The 20,512-nt window shown below is 43.7% G+C and overlaps 1 protein-coding gene across 1 annotated transcript in view; it reads right to left on the bottom strand.

Annotated features, from left to right (window-relative positions):
- The window catches only part of ATP8A2 (ATPase phospholipid transporting 8A2), a 460,059-nt gene extending 444,667 nt beyond the window's left edge, over positions 1 to 15,392 (bottom strand). Inside the window, exon 1 of the mRNA XM_054973360.1 lies at positions 15,354 to 15,392. The gene's annotated coding sequence lies outside the window, so the exon portion shown is untranslated. The remainder of the gene's footprint in view (positions 1 to 15,353) is intronic.
- Between the last annotated feature and the right edge of the window lie 5,120 nt (positions 15,393 to 20,512).

Genomic DNA, 20,512 nt, shown 5'->3' with positions numbered 1-20,512 from the left:
AAGCAATACTACTGAGCCAGTATTGCACAGTGGTCAGAATGTCAAATTAAGACCTAAGAGACCCAGGTTCGAATTGTCATTCCCCCACAGAAGCTTGCTGGGTAAACATGAGCCAGTCTCTTGCTCTCAGCCTTGCTTGTCTCACTGGATTATAATGATAAAAAGGGGAGATAAACATATTTGTTGCCCTGATCTCCTCAGAGGAAGGGCAGGATAAAAAAATCCTCAATAAATATAAATACTGCCAAGAAATGGAATAGGATGGAGATGCCATTGTTTATGTACTTCCAATCATCCAGCCTCTTATTCTCGTTGAACCATCTTAAGGGTGAGAGGTTGGCAGTCAAGATGCTTACCTTCCCTAAGGTTGCCAGCTCCAGCTTGGGAAATTCCTGGAGATTTTGGGAGTGGAGCCTGAGGAAGGCAGGGTTTGGGGAGGTGAGGGATCTCAGTGGTATATTATACCCTACGGTCTACCCTCCAAAGCAGCCATTTTCTCCAGGGGAACTGATCTCTATGGCCTGGAGATCAGTTGTAACTCTGGGAGATATCCAGCCGCCACCTGGAGGCTGGCAAGCCTAACCTTCCCTCATCTCTTCCCACACTTCCTTGGCCTAGCTTGCAACAAAGCAATCTCAGACTTGCAGTGATTGATCCCTCTTTGTAGGAACCACTGTACTAATTCACATACCCTTTCTAGTGATGGGACTCCCAACAGTGCAGTCCTAAGCAGAGTCACATCCTTAAGACTTCTGCCTTGATCTGGATAGCCCAGGTGAGCCTGATTTCATCAGATCTCAAAAGCTAAGCAGGGTTGGCTTTGGTTAGTGATTGGATGGGAGATCTCCAACAAAGACGGGGCAATAGCAAACCACTCCTGTTAGTCTCTTGCCATGAAAACTGAAAGGGGATTTAATTTAGAGTACTCTGCGTTTTAATTTGTTCTCCACTTTCAGCCAATGACTTCACACAATTCCAGACATCAAAGCTGTGATTTTCAAAGAAATGTGGATTTATATTGATAAGCCCATGACACTTCTTCCATTTCAGGGAGAAATGTGTAAAGATCAGTCACATCAGAGAATCTTATATATTCTTAATACTGGTTTATTTACAGGATAATTGCTAATTGTTTTTACAGAATAAAAGATCAAAGAACAATTATTTAGAATTACAGTCTCCAGGATATACGGCACCTAGGCCTGAACAGCAGGACAATAAAATCTCACTGTAGTATAAACATATCATTTGGAGCCACACTTTTTGTTATGGGTATAGAACCTGAGAGACTGCTTTTCCAAGGCTAATTCTTGAGTGCGGAAAAAGGAAAACAAAAGAAATTATTGATATTCCCTCCTTACTGTAGAACCAACACGACCTACCGTTTTATCTGAACAAAGATATTTTCCCACCGAGGCAGGTTCTGCCTTCTGTGTAAGAATTCAGCTTCGATAGAGCTCATACAGGTAAAGGGTCATAAAAATCCCTTTTCAAAAACCCTGTCAGGGGTTGCCATAAGTCAGCTAGGACTTGAGGGTACTCTCTACCACCACTACAGAAGGTTATTGTTCCATTTAGAGAAGCACTGTTTCCAATATTAACGTATACAGACATTTGTAAAAGAGATTTGGAAAGAAGAATGTTTCATCCCCTTATCTGATATTAAAGCAAGACCTTAGTGCATGCTCTTGAAATTACGTTCAACTTTGCAGCCTCCTACGGGAGAGAGCAAAAGCACATTTTAAAACTCCCCCACGCTCAGAAAATAATTTGTGGTTCTGTTGGATTGGGCTGAGTGCGGATGTAAACAAAAGCAATAAGGTTGGCTGTATGTGCCCATCTGATTCACAGCCATTATCCATAAGGCAGCTAACACACTTCACTGGGTTCTTCCCTTTCGAATCTAAAATTTGTTTTCCCATGAAGGCATCGTGCCAAAAACTAAGTTAGAATGTCACCTCTTAGTCCATGAATCAATTAGATTAATTGACCGAAAAGCCCTCACATTTATCAATTAAAAATTAATCAGCTGGCTATCATGCTAAAAACTGTATGACCATGTAGTGAATTAGTTGGATTAATTGACTAAATGTCTTGTGATGAACTAAAATGAATTAATGATCTAATCCTTGATATTCACATACAATGTATGCATATAGCTCTGTATAGCTAGGAAACGGGATACTGGTACAGAAGAGAAGTCGCCTTGTATATGGAGAGCTCTGACATAAATATTAGATCTGGAGATGGATTGGATTTTTCTCTCTCCATCTATCCCCTTGGATCCTACCCATTCTTTCAGGTACGATGTGTAGTTTCCGTATCTTATCCTCTCAATAACTTTGTGAACTTGCTGACATTTTTTTTAATTACTATTTGTCAACCAGAACTACAATCTTTAAGTCTTCCATCCATCCCATTCTGTGCAAAGTAACCCTATCTAGCTTTCAAGGTTTTTCCTCCCAGTTGGCCTGAATCCCTTTCTTGTCCATGTTCCTCACCTCGTTTCCTCCACCACTTTCTTTTCTTCTCACTCTCTCACTGCCCTCCGCTCTCTCCTCTGGCAACTGAGCCATAATCGTTTTGTTCCTAAAGGCATACCATGCCAACTACTCTATTCTATTCTAATCCTGCCTGCATGGCCTATAATTATCTCTTACATTCAGAACCTGGCCCTTGATCCCTTAATTGGCTTGTTTTAACTCTCTAATCACTTAGTAGCTTCCAAGTTTTCCATTTAGGCACTAGACAATCACACTCTTTTAATCCATATATTTACATTTTTTTCATTTTTTAAAAATCCAGTTCGGTTCCCTTTTCTCTGCCTCACTGAATTACTGGGATGAGGAATTGCTAACAGACTCCCACTCAGATGTCCAAAAGCCAGAAGCTTTTCTCTTGCCCCCTGTTGAAATATGCTTCAGTCATGTGCAGCACTGGTGAAAATATCCAACATAGCTATTTCAAAATGGTGCTTCAAACTGGAAATATTTTTTCAAACCTCATTCAGTAATCTCCCTTTCTTACCCCGTTATATTTTTCTTTGATCTATTTAATCTGGGTCTTTTTGTTTTGTTTTTTCAAAAGCATTTATTGATACAGCTACATGCAATTTAGAATATGAGCTTCTGGGAAAACCACTTGTTCTTGCCTGTCTTATCTTTCTTCAAATTTCACAGCCTCTTGTCATGCCTTCCCTAAATTGTTACAGTTACAATATATAGATCATAAAAGGGGGCAAAATGCTGCAATTAAGTGTTTCTAGACCAGAAATGGTATGGGAAAGAGATTCAGTAGTGGATATCAGAATAAGATTATTGGATTGTTACTTTTAATCTTGATTGTCAAAAGAACAGCAAAATCTTTCAGATTCTTCAGTTCTGCATTCAAGTTATTGGACCGCCATTACAGATGTAATGCAGTCAAATTCTTAACTTATGTTAATATCATTTGTGCCTTAGTTAGCACTAACCAGGTTACTCACATCAAATCCTGGCCTTGAATACTGGCTCAACGGAACCCTGGTTAGCATTAACCACAGTTAGCACGGTGCAGATGTAAACAAAATGTTAAAATAAAGGATCGTAGAAAGAATTCAATTGGGATAGAGCAGGAGAGGAAAAGAACACAGATTCAGGTTAGTTCCTGTCCCTTGAAGTATGATCTACAACATAACAGTGTTTCCTGAAAATATGTACCACACAAATTTTAATATTCTGTTTAATAAGATACTGGTGGAAGGGGGCAGCACAGGCCCTCCCGCAACTCTGAAGACCAGCCACGCTGGGAAGGACAGGCAGCAAATGTTATCCAGATGGTCTTATACCATCCATATCTAACATTTACAATTCAGTTTTGGAGATCTAGAAGAGAGCTACTGTATGTACGGTTTTGATGCAGCAGTGTGACGACTTCCATGGGAGAGATCACAAAAGACAGTAACAGCACTCCTTTTATTTCAGTCAATATTAACAAGGCTAACGTTTGACCTCTACATTTCTGCCAGCCTCCAACAGTCTTCGTGGGGGAAGGAAAAGCACTTTGTAACCACCCTGTGTGCTATTGACAATGCCTTATTTTTAGTGACCTTAAAAGAGCCAGGGAGGAAAGAAGCCATGTATTTGCAGTCTGTGGCTTCCGAAGAAAGGAGAGGCAAGCTTCTTAGAGAATAATTGAAATCAGAATCAATCGAAGACCATTTCAATGCATGTCCCTGCAGAGCTGGGCCAAGGCCAAAACAAATGTGAGACGAGGCCTGCCCCGGGGTTTTTGCCACCCTAAGGAAAGTCATGTTCCACTCCACTTCTTGAGCAGCGTATCTGTAAACCCGTGGAAATTATCACATGTTGGCCAGGGAATTTGTTTCTCATCTGCGTGTTGAATGTCTGTGTCCATTGCTCACTTCTTTGCTTTCTCCAACAATGGAGTCAATGTCCTGGGTAGTCAGGGGAGATCAGAAGTCTCTTTGGTGTGTCCTCTGGACTGCAAGGGCAATGACCTTGTCCCAGGGCTGCTAAACTGCCTCTGGGCACCTCCTACAACAGAACAGGCAGCCACAGCTAAGGAAGGCAGCCCTGGAATCCTGGCCTCCAACCAAGAGACAGCCTAGCTTGCCTGTATAGGTGGGCCGCCCTTCATGTGAATGCTTTACAACTTGGCAGTTAGATGCAACCACCTCACTGCAGATGGGGGCAACTAAAACGCAGCACAGGCCTACTTTCTTCCGTATTGACTATGTACTAAAATGGCCATGAAAAGCAAGGTGGATTGGCTGAGTCAGGGAAATTTAAACCACTGGAAAAGAGCAGATTAAAATCCGTGACTGAAATCAAGGTTCCCACTTCCTAATTAATCTGTTTCCTTGAACACATGTGCCCATCAATGGGTTGCTGTAACAATTACAACAGTTCCCCTGCTAAACTGACTCTTTTTAGTGCCCAAACCAAATCTAAAACCTCAGCTCTGGCCGTCTATGTTTGACACTGCAAAATTTATCAAGGGAGGTGCTGAAAAATGAAGGTTTTCGGTTTGGTTTTCTTTATACTAATGTAAGGACACAAAGCAAGATCACATACCTGAAGACTAAGTGCTCAGAACTTTCTGAAACAAGAGCAGGATAGTATTTCCCCCACGTGATGGTGATGCTATCTGATTTTCTGAATATTTCTTAGAACATTATACCACCCCCCTCAAATGAAAAAGGAGACTTACAATATTAAAGATCTATACCAACTGGTTTAAAAACCAGGTTTTTTTTTTAAAAAAAGGATTGACTTGTTTTTGTTGTTTTTATTTACTTGTTGGTATTAATTTACTGTTTAAGTTGTGAGCTGCCTTGAGGAAGTTCTGGAGAGGTGGCATACAAATTTTCTAAATAAATAAATATATGTATGAGCTTGTTAAAATGCTCCTCTTTGTACGGTTTTCTTCTTCTTCTCTGGTCCTCCAGGATGGGGGAGTGGAGGTGGAGACCAGCATTCACAGAGACTACCTACAAAAGAATTACAGCAGGATTCCAAAAACTCTGACATTTCTCAGTGATGGTCAGTCTCTCTCTCCCCCTCTCTCTTTTGGAAGCCAGCACGAGTGTTTTAGGGACCAGACATGAGCATGACTGTGAGAGGATTCAAGGTGTCACTTTTTGATAAAAATGGGTCATAACGGGGGCGCACTTGCTTAGGCAGAAGATGCATCATGTTCAATCCCCAGCATTTCCAGCTAAAGGATTTCCAATAGCTGGGCATGGAAACACTGCTGAAACCCTATGTCGCCAGATGGAATAAACGTTATAGGGCTGTATGCAATGTCAGATTCAGCATGATACAGATTCGTATATTCATTGAAGGTTTAGGTACCTGGAACTGTTGAATTGTAAGTAATAGCTACAGCAAATGAATTTTTAGAAGTATCCAGTTCCACATACGTGTTCCACAGCCAAAATCTCAGGACTACAGCCAGATGTCAGCAGCTTCCATTAGTCTTGTTTTTGAACAGTACCAGTATTTTGTATTGATAGGTCTCAATGCAGCTATATTAGATCATAGTTCACAACGCCTATGTTTTTCAAATGACTTTGCAGATGTAATTCCACTGAGCAGATGCCCTTAGCAGACCTTTCTTCACTGAAATATAAGTAAACTGTTTGATGGGGGAAAAAAGATTTTCCCTATGAATTGAAACAAACCAGAAGGGTCACCCCCAAAGGGTCTGCACCGTCCTTGGTATCACCCCCAAAGGGTTGCACCCATCACATCTTCTCTACAGCCTCCTGTCTTCTTCAGCATATGCTGTTATCAATATTTACCCTCGATCAGCAGCTCCTAAAATCTATGCACGAGAACAAGAGACAAGCTTAATTTCTACTGTGCAACAGCATCAGGGGAACCAAAGGGGAGTGGTAGAACATGTTTTACGCATATGAGATCCCATATTTCGCCCTAGTAATTCCAGTGAAAACCTCCATTCTCAAATCCTGAGGGTCTTGGATAGTGGTAGAATGAGGCAGCCACTTCAGATAGCATAATTTGTGTGCTGTGAATGGCAGAAGGAAGGGCGACAAAGAGACCTGACCCATAAATCTGGGCGGGTCTGAGGTTCAACTTCCCCCCTTTTTTAAATCATACACTTCCTCCAAGGGTGGTGGATGCGGTTCTTCCTTCACAATAATCCTATGAGATAGGTTAGTCAGAAGGAGCATGACCCAAGTAAGGATTTCCAGATAGCCATACATTTTCATCTCAACCTGATTCGGTTTCGTTTTCGCGGCCATGTCGGACGCTCCTCTTCGCAGGTCCGAGAGGAAACGTCCGAGCAGCCTGACCGGGCGGCTGATCTGCAAAGATTAGCCCCCAGGACTCCCAGGGAGGGAGTCAGGGTCTGGGACGCTGCGGGAAGAGCCCTCTGGCAAATCGAGGCAGGGGGTAAATTGCCCGTTTGTCCCCATGGAGGCCAGCAGACGTGCGCGGCACCTTGCGTGCTGCCGAGCCACGGAAAACGGCAAAGAACAGGACTAGGCGGAAGCATGTAAGTAAGCGAATCCCTTCTGTTATTACAAGCGTATGCGAAGGAGTGGTGGGATCTGAAGTTAAGGAGACTCGGTTTTCTTCCCCCTCGCTGAGTTTCAGAAGGTTGGAGGTCCCCCCCCCCTAAAATGGCAGCAAAAAAGCAGAGTCCCGCTTTGGGCAAGTCAATTTCGGCTGCCCTGCAGGGAAAAGCGGAGTCGCTCGAGGAATTGGTGAAAAGGTCGGTCATTGAAGCCATAAAACCCTTTGTTGACAAGCTGAATGAAACAGATCAAAGGGTGGGCTTAATTGAGAGCGATGTGAAAGCCATTAAGGAAGCAGTGGGGGGGGGCAGAGAAGTCTGCTCGGGAAAATGCGTCACTCATGAGAGCAACGAACAAGGAGCTAAAGCTGGTGGAAAACCAGCTGATCGGGCTGCAAGTGGAACGAACACAGACTGTTTTGCGTCTCCAGAATGTTAAAGAGGAGGAAAACGAGGATTTAAGGGAGTTTGCCTCAGAAATATTGGCGTCACCCGCGAGGGCAACTAAGGAAGAGGTAAAAAGCGCCATTTTGGAAGTCCGTCGGGCTTCTTCAAAATATGCAATGAAGCGGCAGCTGCCTCGCGAGATTTTTATTGAGTTTTCATCTAGGAAGGTCCGAGACACTATCCTATTTAACTCATATAATGCGGACTTGGATTTTCTGGGAAATAAAGTCAAGATACTGAAGGACATTCCATTTCTAGTTCAGAAAAGAAGATTTAAGTACAAAAAGCTCGCAGCTCTCCTGAGGGAACGAGGGATAAAGTATAAATGGCTATTTCCGGAAGGAATTTGGTTTAATTATAAAGATCAAGCCTACAAGATAAACTCAGAGGATCAGCTAAGGGATTTTGTGGACAAAAATCAAGAATTCGGGCAAGATATCATGCAAAATGAAGAAGACTCGAAGCCTGAAGGGAGGGGGGAGGCAGTGAGCACAGTGGCTGTAGCTGCTCAGAGAGAACTGCGTCCGAGGCCCAGGGGGGGGAAGAAGAAAATTTAATATGGGTTGTATTTTGAATTTTGCAAGGTCAACCACTCCATCATTACTTTATGAAGGTTTAAATTTTTAACTATGGCAGTATGAAGGGAAAACATTGTAGTGTAGTTGTTGGGGGTTTTCCGGGCTGTCTTGCCGTGGTCTTGGCATTGTAGTTCCTGACGTTTCGCCAGCAGCTGTGGCTGGCATCTTCAGAGGTGTAGCACCAAAAGACTTTGGTGCTACACCTCTGAAGATGCCAGCCACAGCTGCTGGCGAAACGTCAGGAACTACAATGCCAAGACCACGGCAAGACAGCCCGGAAAACCCCCAACAACCATCGTTCTCCGGCCGTGAAAGCCTTCGACAATACATTGTAGTGTAGTGTTTATTGTTTGTATGTAACCTCCCCCCTTTTTCCAGCCCTCCTTCCCCTTCTCTTTCTTCTTTCCCTTTTCCCCTTTCTTAGTACTTTTGTAGTTTTTTGTAGGTTTTTGTTTTAGATATTAAAAATAAAAAAATAAAAAAAAAATTTCATCTCAACCTTCCTCCAATTCTATGTCCTCACAACCTTACAAGGTAACATAGGCTGAAGAACAGTGACTGGGCCCAAGTGAGCCAGTGAGCTTCACGGAAGATCCCACAATTTGAACCCGGTTCTCCCAGGACCTAACCTGACATGTTAACCACTACACGGTGCTAGCTCTCTCACTGATTCCCTCTCATTAACTAACATGGGGCACAGTCCACTGGGACGTTTTACTGCATATGTAGGTTAAAATGAAAAAGAATCACACAATGGGAGTAATGTGACCTTGGCAGCCCGTGCTTTCACATGGTTTCCTCTAGGGGAGCATCACTGAACCCTAGTTTGGGGCCATTTGGATCTTCAGCCTCAGAGCTAAACTACAAGAGATGAATTACATGAGGACGCTCACGTTAAGGGAGTCACAATGTTAGCCGGGAAGCCAAGTTTTAAAAGACAGATTGGAAGGCTTTGTCAGCCAGCAAAGATGCTCCTTCGAGGGTTTGTTTATTTCCTCTTCACCTCCTGAAGGCTCTGTCAGTTTCAAAGTGGAAATAAACCCTCTGAGGAGCAGTAATTCGTCTTTTGTAGTTTAGTTCTCAGATATCAAAACGTCTTTTGCTGCTCCTACTGCCATATATCTCACCATTCCCTGCATGAGTGTGGAACTTTCCATTTCTCCCTGTTCCTTCAGCCCCTTCTAACCCCCAGAAAGATTATTCCCATTGTCATGGGATTCACACAAGAGGAATAGCCATGCAGTGGGGAGGGGGCCCAGAGAGAGGACACACAAGGGGATGAAACTGCTCCTACTTCCCCTTCTTCAAGCACAGTTCTGCTGAGGAAAGGACTCGTTTTCATCCCCTGGTCCCGCCTTGCCCACCAACCTGCACACTTGTTCCTTCACATGGACCCCAGGAAAGATCTAATTGGCTATCAAAAGGGGATGCAGGAGGGAAAAGGAATGGAGAATAACTCAGGCAAACGCTATGTGCCTTCCATAAACCCTCCTTCTCCCCAATGCTGCAACCACAATCCAGTCTCCCCTCCCCAAGGCTCCTTCATAATGTTCATATGCCAATAATGGATCTTCACCTTTATTTATTTATACCATGCCTTTCTCCCCAATGGGGAAAGTGGCTTACATTGTTCTTCTCTCCTACATGTTTTCATCCTGAAAACAACCCTTTGTGGTAGGTTAGGCTGACAGTATGTGACTAGTCCAAAGTCACCCATTGAGCTTCCATGGCAGAGCAAGGATTCAAACCTGGGTCTCCTAGATCCTAGACTAATACTCAAACCACTACACAGCCCTGGCTCACAGCATTCAGTCTGACCATTATTGTTGTTGTTAATAGTCTGCCTTTCTAACAGAGATCCAAGACGGATTACACAGTGCAAGTGAAAATACAATGTAATCAAACATTCACTGAGCAAAGTACTATAATTATCAACAGGACAATCAGGGAAAGAGATCCAAAGGTACAATAGTAGAAGATTTGGAAAAACAAGCATAAAGCTAAGCATAGTGATGAAACCTTTCTGAAACAAAGCATAACTAATTTACATGGCATGTTTTGCAACTAAGAAACCCACTAGTAGGCACACATCTACATCAGCAGAGTACCCAACAGAGTAGTGAATACTCTCTCTGTTGCATCTCTCTAAGATACCTCTTACAACATAGCCCTATAATCTGTGTAGAAAGCCTTCCTGAATAATTCAGTTTTGCATACTTTGCAGAAATCCAGAAGTGCGGGAGCTTTCCTGATCTCCTCAGGCAGGCCATTCCATAAGATGGAAGCTACCACAGAGAAAGCATGTGTGGGCAAGGTGCTGTTTTTGCCCAACTGCAGGGTGGTATCTGCAGAAGGCCCTGTCCAGACGAGCCAAGCTGCCGTGGTGGAACATGGGAGAAGAGGTGGTCACATAGATATGTGACCATGAAGGAAATATTTGGCATGGCAATTGAAGAAGAAAAGGGAAAAGAAAATAATAAATAAAATCTGTGAAGAAAATAAAACGTACCTGGAGCAGACTACCATTAGTAGAGCCTTCTATAAATTCTATGCGAAGCTGTATAATAAAAAAGAAGTAACCAAAGAATCAATAGCATCATATTTGGAGAAAACTAAACTTCCAGAGATTTCGGAAGCTTGGAGAAACAAGTTGAACAGTGAAGTAACTGATGAAGAAATAAGTAAGGCAATACAATCCGCAAATCTAGGAAAGGCGCCAGGGCCAGATGGACTTACAGCTAAATTTTATAAGACAATGGCCAACGAACTGGCACCATTCCTAAAAGAGGTGATGAACGGAGTTTTCAGGGATCAAAGAATTCCAGACACTTGGAGCGAAGCGAATATATCATTGATCCCAAAAGAGGGCCAAGATCTGACTAACGTGAAAAATTACAGGCCTATATCATTACTTAACAATGATTACAAAATTTTTGCGAAGATATTGGCGGAGAGACTGAAGGGGTGGCTCTCGGAAGTCATAGAGGAAGAACAAGCAGGCTTTTTGCCGGACAGACAAATAAGAGACAATTTAAGGACAGTGATCAATGCTATTGAATACTATGACAAGCGTTGTGGTAAAGAGGTTGGTTTCTTCTTTGTAGACGCTGAAAAAGCGTTTGACAATTTAAACTGGGACTTTTTGTTTGCCACTATGGAAAAGCTACAATTGGGAGAAAGATTCATCAGAGCAATTAAAGAAATTTATAGAGACCAGACTGCAGTAATTGTAGTGAATGATGAATTGACCAAGAAATTGACGATTAGTAAAGGAACAAGACAAGGTTGCCCGTTATCTCCATTGTTGTTCATTTTAGTATTGGAGATTCTGATGATACAAATACGACAAGATGAGGAAATACGAGGAATAAAAATAAAGGACTATTCATACAAGGTTAGAGCATTTGCAGATGACATAATGTTAATTGTAGAAGATCCATTGGAGAACATGCCAAAAGTGATAGATAAGATCAAGGAGTTTGGTGATTTGGCAGGTTTCTTCATTAACAAAAAGAAGTCAAAGATACTATGTAAAAACATGACTAAGCAGAAACAACAATTGTTAATGGAAACAACGGACTGTGAAGTAACTAGTAAAGTGAAATATTTGGGAGTTGAGCTGACTGCAAAAAATATAGATTTGTTCAAGAATAATTATGAAAAATTATGGACTCAGATAGAGAGAGACTTGATCAAGTGGAATAGACTGAATTTGTCATGGTTGGGCAGGATTGCAGCAGTTAAGATGAACGTGTTACCAAGAGTAATGTTTTTGTTACAGACAATACCAATCATCAGAGACTCTAAACAATTTGAAAAATGGCAGAGGAAAATATCAGATTTTGTTTGGGCAGGCAAGAAGCCTCGAGTGAAAGTAAAAGTTCTACAAGATGCAAAGGAGAGAGGCGGAATGCAACTGCCCAATCTGAGACTTTACCATGATGCAATCTGCCTAGTTTGGCTAAAAGACTGGATGACATTAAAGAATAAGAAACTATTAGCCCTAGAGGGATATAAAAAATTTTTTGGATGGCACGCATACCTATGGCATGACAAAGTAAAGGTCAACTCGATGTTCCTGCATCATTTTGTAAGGAGAAGTCTATATACAATCTGGAAGAAGTACAGAACTTACCTACAAGAAGGAACCCCCTTGTGGGTGGTTCCATATGAGGTGATAGATCCGAGAGCTGTGGATAATGAACAACAATGTTTAACGTATAAAGAAATAACTAAGATTGAAGTATCTAAACTTAGAATAAAGACGCAAGAGGAACTATCACCTAACTATGACTGGTTTCAGTATAGACAGATTAGAGACTTATACAACTCGGACTTTGCAAAAGGGGGCATACGAACAGAGAACTCGGAACTAGAGCAGACCCTTCTTAAAGAAGACAAGAAAAGAATATCCAAGGTATATCAAGTACTGTTGAAATGGTATACTGAAGATGAGATAGTTAAAACACAGATGGTGAAATGGGCTATAAACTTTAATAAAGAAATAACAATGGAGGCATGGGAATACTTGTGGAAAACTACAATGAAGACAACGACATGTATTAATATTAAAGAGAACATTTTCAAAATGATCTATCGTTGGTACATGACACCAAAGAAGATTGCGCTAGGGAATTTGAATACATCTAACAAATGCTGGAAATGTAAGAAACATGAGGGCTCCCTCTATCATATGTGGTGGTCGTGTGAGGTAGCTAGGCAGTTCTGGGGGGAAATAATAAGAGAAATGAGTGAAATTTTACAGTTTCAAATAAATAAGAACCCAGAACTCCTGCTGCTAAACTTGGGAATGGAGGGAATTCCAGCCCATCATAGGACGATGATATTTTATATGACTGCAGCAGCTAGACTTTTGTATGCGCAGAAATGGAAAGTACAAGAAGTGCCAACTATTGAAGATTGGATCTACAAATTGCTGTACATGGCTGAAATGGACAAGATGACAAGAAAACTGAGAGATCTGGACTCAGGGCAGTTTAACACAGACTGGGAGAAGCTGAAACAATATCTGGAGAAGAAATGGGAGGTGGGAGGAAAACTGTGGCGGTTTGAGAACTACTGAAGTATAATAAAAGTATAAAAGAGAGGGGTGACTTTACCGGGGGAGGAAGAGAAATGTGAATTTATAAGCAGTTAGATTAATTGATCGAGATATATATAGATATGTAAAGATTAAGTGATAGAATACTGATAGAGAATAATTAATGATAAGGTTTAAACATGAGGATTGAGTAACTAACAATATTTTCTTTCTCTGATAAGATTTATATGCACCAAACTGAATGCATAGAAGAGTTAAATTGATTGATTATGTGATAAGTTAGATAGAATTACCATAAAAAGATGAAATGAGTAATATATAGAGAATAAATCAAATTGTTTGATTTAAATGTGGGAAATTTTTATGGTTTACGATGTATAGGTTTATGATATATAGAAATATTCAAAACTGGAAAATGGGATAAATTGGTTATCTAAAGACGTACGGTTTGGGTGTATAATAAGTAAAGGAGTTAAAGATGTACTGCTTAATATAATGGAGAATGTATATTTGTTTTAGACAGATGAATTTTATAGAAGTAAGGGAAAAGGGACAGAGGGTGGGAAAGCTGTTGGAAGTCAACAAAAGGGGGGGAAAGGGAGGGGGTTAGAAACGAAAAATTAGGGGAAAATTGAATGTAATGTAAAAATAATAATGCTCTAACCCAATAAAAAATTTTTCAAAAAAAAAAAAGATATGTGACCATGAAGGGCTTTGAATATGATAACCATGACCTTGAACTGAGCCCAGTAAATGAGAAGCCAATGGAGTGACTGAAGAACGGGCACAATATACATGCTCTATCTAGCTCCTGAGAGTAAACAAGCTGCAGCGTTCTGCATCAACTGGAGTCTCCGAGTCAGCTTTGAGGGGAGGCCAATGTAAAGTGCATTACAGTAGTCTAGTTTTGATCTTACTGTGCCATGATTTCAGGTGGCCAGATTGGCTGTGTCAAGGTAGGGGGCCATGTAGTTGCATGATGGAGACTGGATTGGGACAAGAGACTACGAGGAATGGGAGACACAGGCAGGATGCAGTGTTTAATATAATAGAATTTCACCCCAATCTAAATATACTCCCCATGCTGCAAACACACACATACCCATATGAGGACTGTGTGATGCGCTCACCCACTGAGCAGATGGCTACATTTGTTGAGATTAAGTTTAAAAGGTAGACCAGGAAGTCTGAGAAACCCTGAAATAAATGATCTCAACAGAAGGGCTTGAAAGTTGGCTTGAGTTTCTGTTTTGCCAGAGCAAGCAGAGCATCCATCTAGAGGCTAAGGGCTGATTTAGCACATGGCAGCTCTTGATGTGCCTGGTGGGTGGGCAAGGGAGTTTATTTTTAAGCATCTCGAGAGGTATGAATGCACACAACCCAATTTACAGCCCAATTAAACGCCATTATTTCCAAGTAAACTCCACTGGTCTTACAGAACTCACTCCCCCCCCTCCCCCGCGCCGCCCTGCTACAGCTGGATTCGTGTCAGTTCCTACGCCTAAATAACCGTGATTCTCCCATGCAAAATACTAAATGCACCCCCAGGAATAGGAAACTTGGTCGGCTGAAGGTAAAGGGGGTTTAAATTGCGGAGAGGAGGCGGCAAAGAACCCCGAACTGGTAATTCACTTGCAGCAGGGTCTCACTGTGCTCAGTTCGTATTCCCAACTACGCCTGCCTGGGGATTGCCCTGATACAGACCGAACGTCATCAAACGCAGAGAGCGAAGTGCAAAGCTACTGAGATGGCGTGCGCGGCTCTCTACCTGCAGCTGTGCCGGTGGGTGCTCGGTATGCATTCAAATCTCCGCATTTTGAGCAGAGATTTCTCCCCACCCCCTTCTTCTCTGGAGAGCATTAAAAGCGAAAGTGGAAACGGATCAATCCCGGGAGATTTGCAACTCCCCTCCTTCTCCTTCCGCACTCCCTTGCCGCAGGTTTGCAACGGCTGCAGCTCGTGTTTTGCCCCCACCAGGATGAGCTCACCGGCTGCGGGGTGTGTGTGTGTGTGCGCGCACGCTGCTGCCATTAAAACCGGGCCGCGGCTCCCCCTCCCGCCCCGCGCTCCAGCGCCGAAAACTGCCAGCGCTTCCGCACAGGCTGCCGAACCCGCAGCGTCTGCTCGAGGGCTGCAGAGACAGGCGGGCGCTGCGAGTCGGCTTGGAGGAGGGAGGGCTTGGGGGCGCTGCCGCCGCTGCCGCCCCCCGACCCCGGCCTTACCCGCAGCCGAGTGGATCTTGGATTTCCTCTGCAGGGACATCCTCAGCGCCTTGTCGAGGCCGCCGGGGTTCGGCATGCTGCGCTCTCAGGGCCAAGGCGGGGGCGCCCAGCAAAGTCCATAGGCCGGCTAGGGCTGCAGCGGCCGCGCCATCCCCTCGCCGGCTCCCGCCCCCACGCACGGCGTGGCTACTGCGGCTGGCGCCTGGGCCTTCTTTGCGGCAGGAGCTGCGAAAGCCCCGCTTGGCCTCGGCTCCTCGCTGCGGAGCCCGGGACGCTGCGAGGGGCGGGAGGGGGGGGCGTCCGATCCGTCGGCTGCGATGCAAATCAGCGCGATTGCAGCAGCCAGGTGGGGTGTCGCTCGGCTGGAGAGGCAAGCAGCTGGGGGTGGGGGGGAGGTCTGGGCATGGCACGGATTCCCCTCGCTGCCTGGGCTGATGCCAAGCAGACGCAATCCTGTTAGCACGCCAGGCCCCCTCCTGCTCCCGCCGGCCTCTGAGAAGCAGGCTGGCGTTTGCCATCATGTATAGCGTTGTTCAGGGGCCACCAGGCGCTTGCCGGGGAAGGACGCTGCGGCCACCAAGCTGGCGCTGGCTTAACAGGCCCGCCCTGGACTTCAGGGGTTGTCGGCGAGCCTCTTTCCCCCGAGATCGTGCCTTGTTCTTTGCCCGCAAGAATGGCTCTTAACCAGCACAAGTCCAGACGGTATCTCCCCTTTCTCCCCGTTGACTGGAGCGGTGTAGGAGAAGCGGCGTGGGCCGAAAGGAGCACATTCGTTCATCTCTGCCATTTGCTCACCACCAAACTGCGTTTAGGACCCATGAGGATGGCCTCTTCTGTTAATTCTAAATGTTGTTTGAAGCAGAGAGCAGCCACAGGATGCTCATACTGGATCCATGGGGCAAGGAGTGAGCATTTAACCTTCTCCCTGACCACATTTCCCCTGTGCAAATTGCCCCTTCCCTGGAGCGGTGGTCTCCTCCACACTTGAGGGTGGCAACATGCTGGTACCAGTATGGAGGAATAGATGCTCTGATGGAAAGTCAGTTTGCATTGAGAAAGCAATATGAGGAAAGCATCCAAGGGAGCAAGAGCATTCCCTGTCCAATGTATTTTCCGGATGACTCTGGTCAGGCTTGATTCCAATTCAAGCGTGCATTTAAGGAGCCCTGAGCATCTAATTAGCTTTCCTATATCAAATAATTTAACTCCTGGCCAGAGGGACACCACAGATAACGTCTTAGGTTCATTACCTTATTGACAGCTGTATAAAGTTAAGACACTCCTGTCATTCTCAGATACTCTCTGCACTTTGGCACATTGGATATATTGATATGAGTTAAATCAAAAAGAGTCCAGTAGCACCTTTAAGACTAACCAATTTTATTGTAGCATAAGTTTTTGAGAATCACAGTTGGAGTTCGACAGCTCTTCTAATCTACACATGGCAATACAACTGTGTAACTGTTGTTTTATGCTTCAGTGACGGACTGAATGGTTTAAAGAAGCATGGAAGGGTTGTACACACATTTGCAGAACTGTTCAAGGTTAATCCCTCTCAGAATCAGAGAGATTTGAGTAGCAGGCTACTCCAAGGCACTGGATTGGGTAGCTGAGCTCAGAGAAGAGGATCTTGTTTCAGTCTTAGCAGAGAGATCCAGTGTGAGGAGTGAAGAGATGGAGTCCTAAGGAAAAGAAGTTTCAAAACTGACAGGAGAACTGGGAAAGTTGGCAGCAAGGTTTGGGTAGTAGGTGCAGACTCCCAAACTGGTCAAAGAAAGGGGTAGATCTTCTAAGGAGAGGAGATTTTTCCCTTCCCAGTTGAACAGGGAGATAGCTGTGGAAAGTGGAGAGATGTGTGGTTGAAAACTGCCTGTGGAGGCCTTCATATTCAGTGAAGGACTGAAGGAAAGAGCTGGTGTCGTATCCAGCACCTGTTTCCCTACAGTTCTAGCTATATTGATGACAATATTGTAGGAGCATGTGGCCTGGCAGGTTGGGTGGGGCTTTAGCCCAGAAGGCCTCTAAATCTGGTACTGTCTGCTGCCACCTCTCATCTCCAAGAGGACTCATTGGGGTGACTGATACTCTTTTTCACAGACTTCAGTTCAACTGGACTTACAGACAAGCCAGCGCGTCAAAGGACCTGGGAGACCCAGGCTGGAATTCCCACTCTGCTGGTGGCAGCTTGCTGGGTGACCATGGGCTAGATGCATACTCGTAGCCTAACCTACCTCACAGATTTCTTGTGATGATGAAATGAAGGAGAGGAGAATGATGTAAGACACTTTGGATCCCTGTTAGAGAGAAAGGTAGGGTACAAATGAAATAAAACTACAAAACTCTATTATGAAAGGCTGTGGCTTAATAATAGAGTATCTGCTTGGCATGCAAAAGGTGCCAGGTTCAATCCCTGGCATCACCAGTTAAAAGGACCAGGCAATAGGTGATGTGACAGACCACTGTATAAGACCCTGGAGAGCTGGCGCCAATTTGAATGGACAATACCAACCTTGATGGCCCAAAGGTCTGCCTCAGTAGAAGACAACTTCATGTGTATATGTTTTTCAAAGACATTCAATCACCTCTCCAACTTTATATCGGTGTAGTGGTTAGAGTGTTATGCTAGGACCTGGGAGACTTGAGTTCAAATCCCCATTCTGCCATGGAAGCACCTTTGGCCAGTCACATTCTATCAGCCTAACCTACCCCACAGGTTTGTCACAAAGATTAAATAAAGGCGGGGAGTCTGATGTATGCTGCCCTGAGCTCCTTTCAGGATGTGTGGGATGATGATGTAGTAAGCATATAAATAAATTCTAGGGCAGATTAGTGTTACATGCATTCTACTTCTCAAGAAATTCCTGGGGCTGGGCTTCCTGTCCCATTTGAAGAGGAGGTGCTGTTGGGAGGAGACAGCACTGGAATCCTAGAGCAGTTTTTTGCATTGCTGTATGAGTAGCGGCAAAGAGGCACTGCTACAGGGAAGCAGATCTACTACCCCACATCAGATCCACAAAGAGAAACCGGGAGACTGCTACACCAAGGCACTTCAGCCAACTCATAGTTCTCTCTCTGCTGCTTTCTTTGCTCAAAAGGCTCTTTTGGGGAGGAGCTTTCTTTCTTCAGTCTCTGATGGGAACCTGAACATACTCATTGCCTAACAATTAGATCCCACTGAGAAAACATCTGTGCTCACAAAGGAACATTGATATTTTTGGTGTCAGAAACCCTGGCACCCACCAGGAGTATTCCTTTATGTCAAGCCTCTTCACATTGTTCAAACAGCAGTCTTGTAAGCACACGACATGCTCTGGTATAGGGATGATTATCAGATGGTGGTAGAATTGGATTGATCTGTTACACATGCTGATGGAATGTCATTATTAATGTTGTGTGTTAATAAATGCCCAAGTGCATGCTTATTGTAAAATAATGAATCATGATGAGATTAATTATAAATTATGCACTAAAAAAGACATTGATAAAGCAGTATTTTAGCTGGAATTGTCTGATGTTGGTTATTGGGACTGTTATCAGGAGCGAGCAGGAGCATGACCATCGCTCCCATTCCATTGGCTACCTATCATTTACCATGCTCAGCTCAGGGTATTGGTTATCACATACAAAGCTCTTCACAGCCTTGGTCCGGCATACCAACGGTACTGCCTCCCTCCCTATGTTCCTCCATGGCAGCTTCGCTCATCTGAACAGGGTCTTCTGCAGGTGCCAGCCTGCACATGGGCAAAATCAACAGCAACCTATAGACAGGCTTTCTGTGTGGTGGCCCCTACCCCGTGGAATGGCCTGCCTGAGGAGGTCAGGAGAGACTCTGCTCCCATGGCTTTCCGCAAACAATGCAAAAACGAATTATTTTTACTCAGATAGGAGGGCTGTATTGTAGGGAGGGGGGCTCAGATGCTTTGCTAATGAGTAAGGGACCATAGACCTCACCACTATGTTACCTTACATATTATCTGTTGCTTTAAATATGTACTCCTATATACTGCCTGTGCTTCATGTTGTCTAATGCCAGTCCTAGAATTGATTATGTTCTGTTTCAGCATTTCTTCAACTCTGTATTGGATCCTTGCTAATGCTATGTCTTTGTAAGCTTGTATTTATTTACTCTATGGCATTGTTTATGGAAATGTCTGATTGTACTAATCCGCCTTGAGTCTCAGTGAGAAAGGCAGACTATAAATGACATAATCAATCCTTGGTCCCTTTGTGTGTCTCTGATTTAGTCCTAGAAATGGAGCGAAGATGTATAACTACAAAGCAACCATTATTCCAGTTCAGTGGGATCCTATTGTTTCAGAAGATTTTTTTTCAAAGATGAATAGCTGCTAGAGACATACCTTCCTCTCTCCAAACCCATGGTGACTTGACAGGCTGAACTGTGCCCACAAAAAACAGAGTATGGAATAGTTTTATGAAGAAGAGGCTCATCCAGCTTTCCCTAGCAGTTGTTAAGTGTCAGAGATGGCCTCTTTAACAGCATCAGTTTCCTTGTAATGGCAGAGCCCTGGAAACTGCAAGCAAGCAAAATTGCTTATCCTACATCAGATTTCCAAAGAGCAACAACTGAACTCCCCAGCTGCATTCCAGGTTTAGCTAACTCCAGCTCAAATTCTTAAGTGTTTCTGTCTAAACGCAAACTAATATTTGTGTCTCTACTCATCCCCCACTCTCTGACCTTCCAAGTGCTTGAAAGAGATTTCTAGCCCCTAAGGGCTAGTGAGCCCCTTTCATAATCGGAGGTCACAGGGCTGCGCTGCAAGAGAGACGCCTTGGTAAAGGGACAGGGGCTGTAGACTCTTTGACTGGGTAGTTTACATAGCGTGAAAGATGTAATGTTCAGCAATGTTTCATCTCTTGTGTTTGGATTTATTCTTGATTTCAAATGTCTTCAAGCTATTGTATTGAATGTCCTAACTGCTGTTCATACTGATTTGTGCTGTGTAATCTGCCTTGTGTCTCAGTGAAAAAGGTAGACTATGAATGAATGAATGAATGATCCAGTGCCAGATTATACAAAGGATGTATCTGTTCTCCATAATTAAAATAAACATTATAAATAAGAATTATAAACATACTTGGTACACCAGTGCCTTTAATATGATAAATTAGATTAAGATCAATTGAATGGTGAACTCTAA

Source organism: Eublepharis macularius, chromosome 3 (genome assembly GCF_028583425.1).
Source record: "Eublepharis macularius isolate TG4126 chromosome 3, MPM_Emac_v1.0, whole genome shotgun sequence".
Taxonomy (NCBI): domain Eukaryota; kingdom Metazoa; phylum Chordata; class Lepidosauria; order Squamata; family Eublepharidae; genus Eublepharis; species Eublepharis macularius.
The sequence above is the reverse complement of the archived record's forward strand: the minus strand, read 5'-3'. Positions and strand labels throughout refer to the sequence as shown.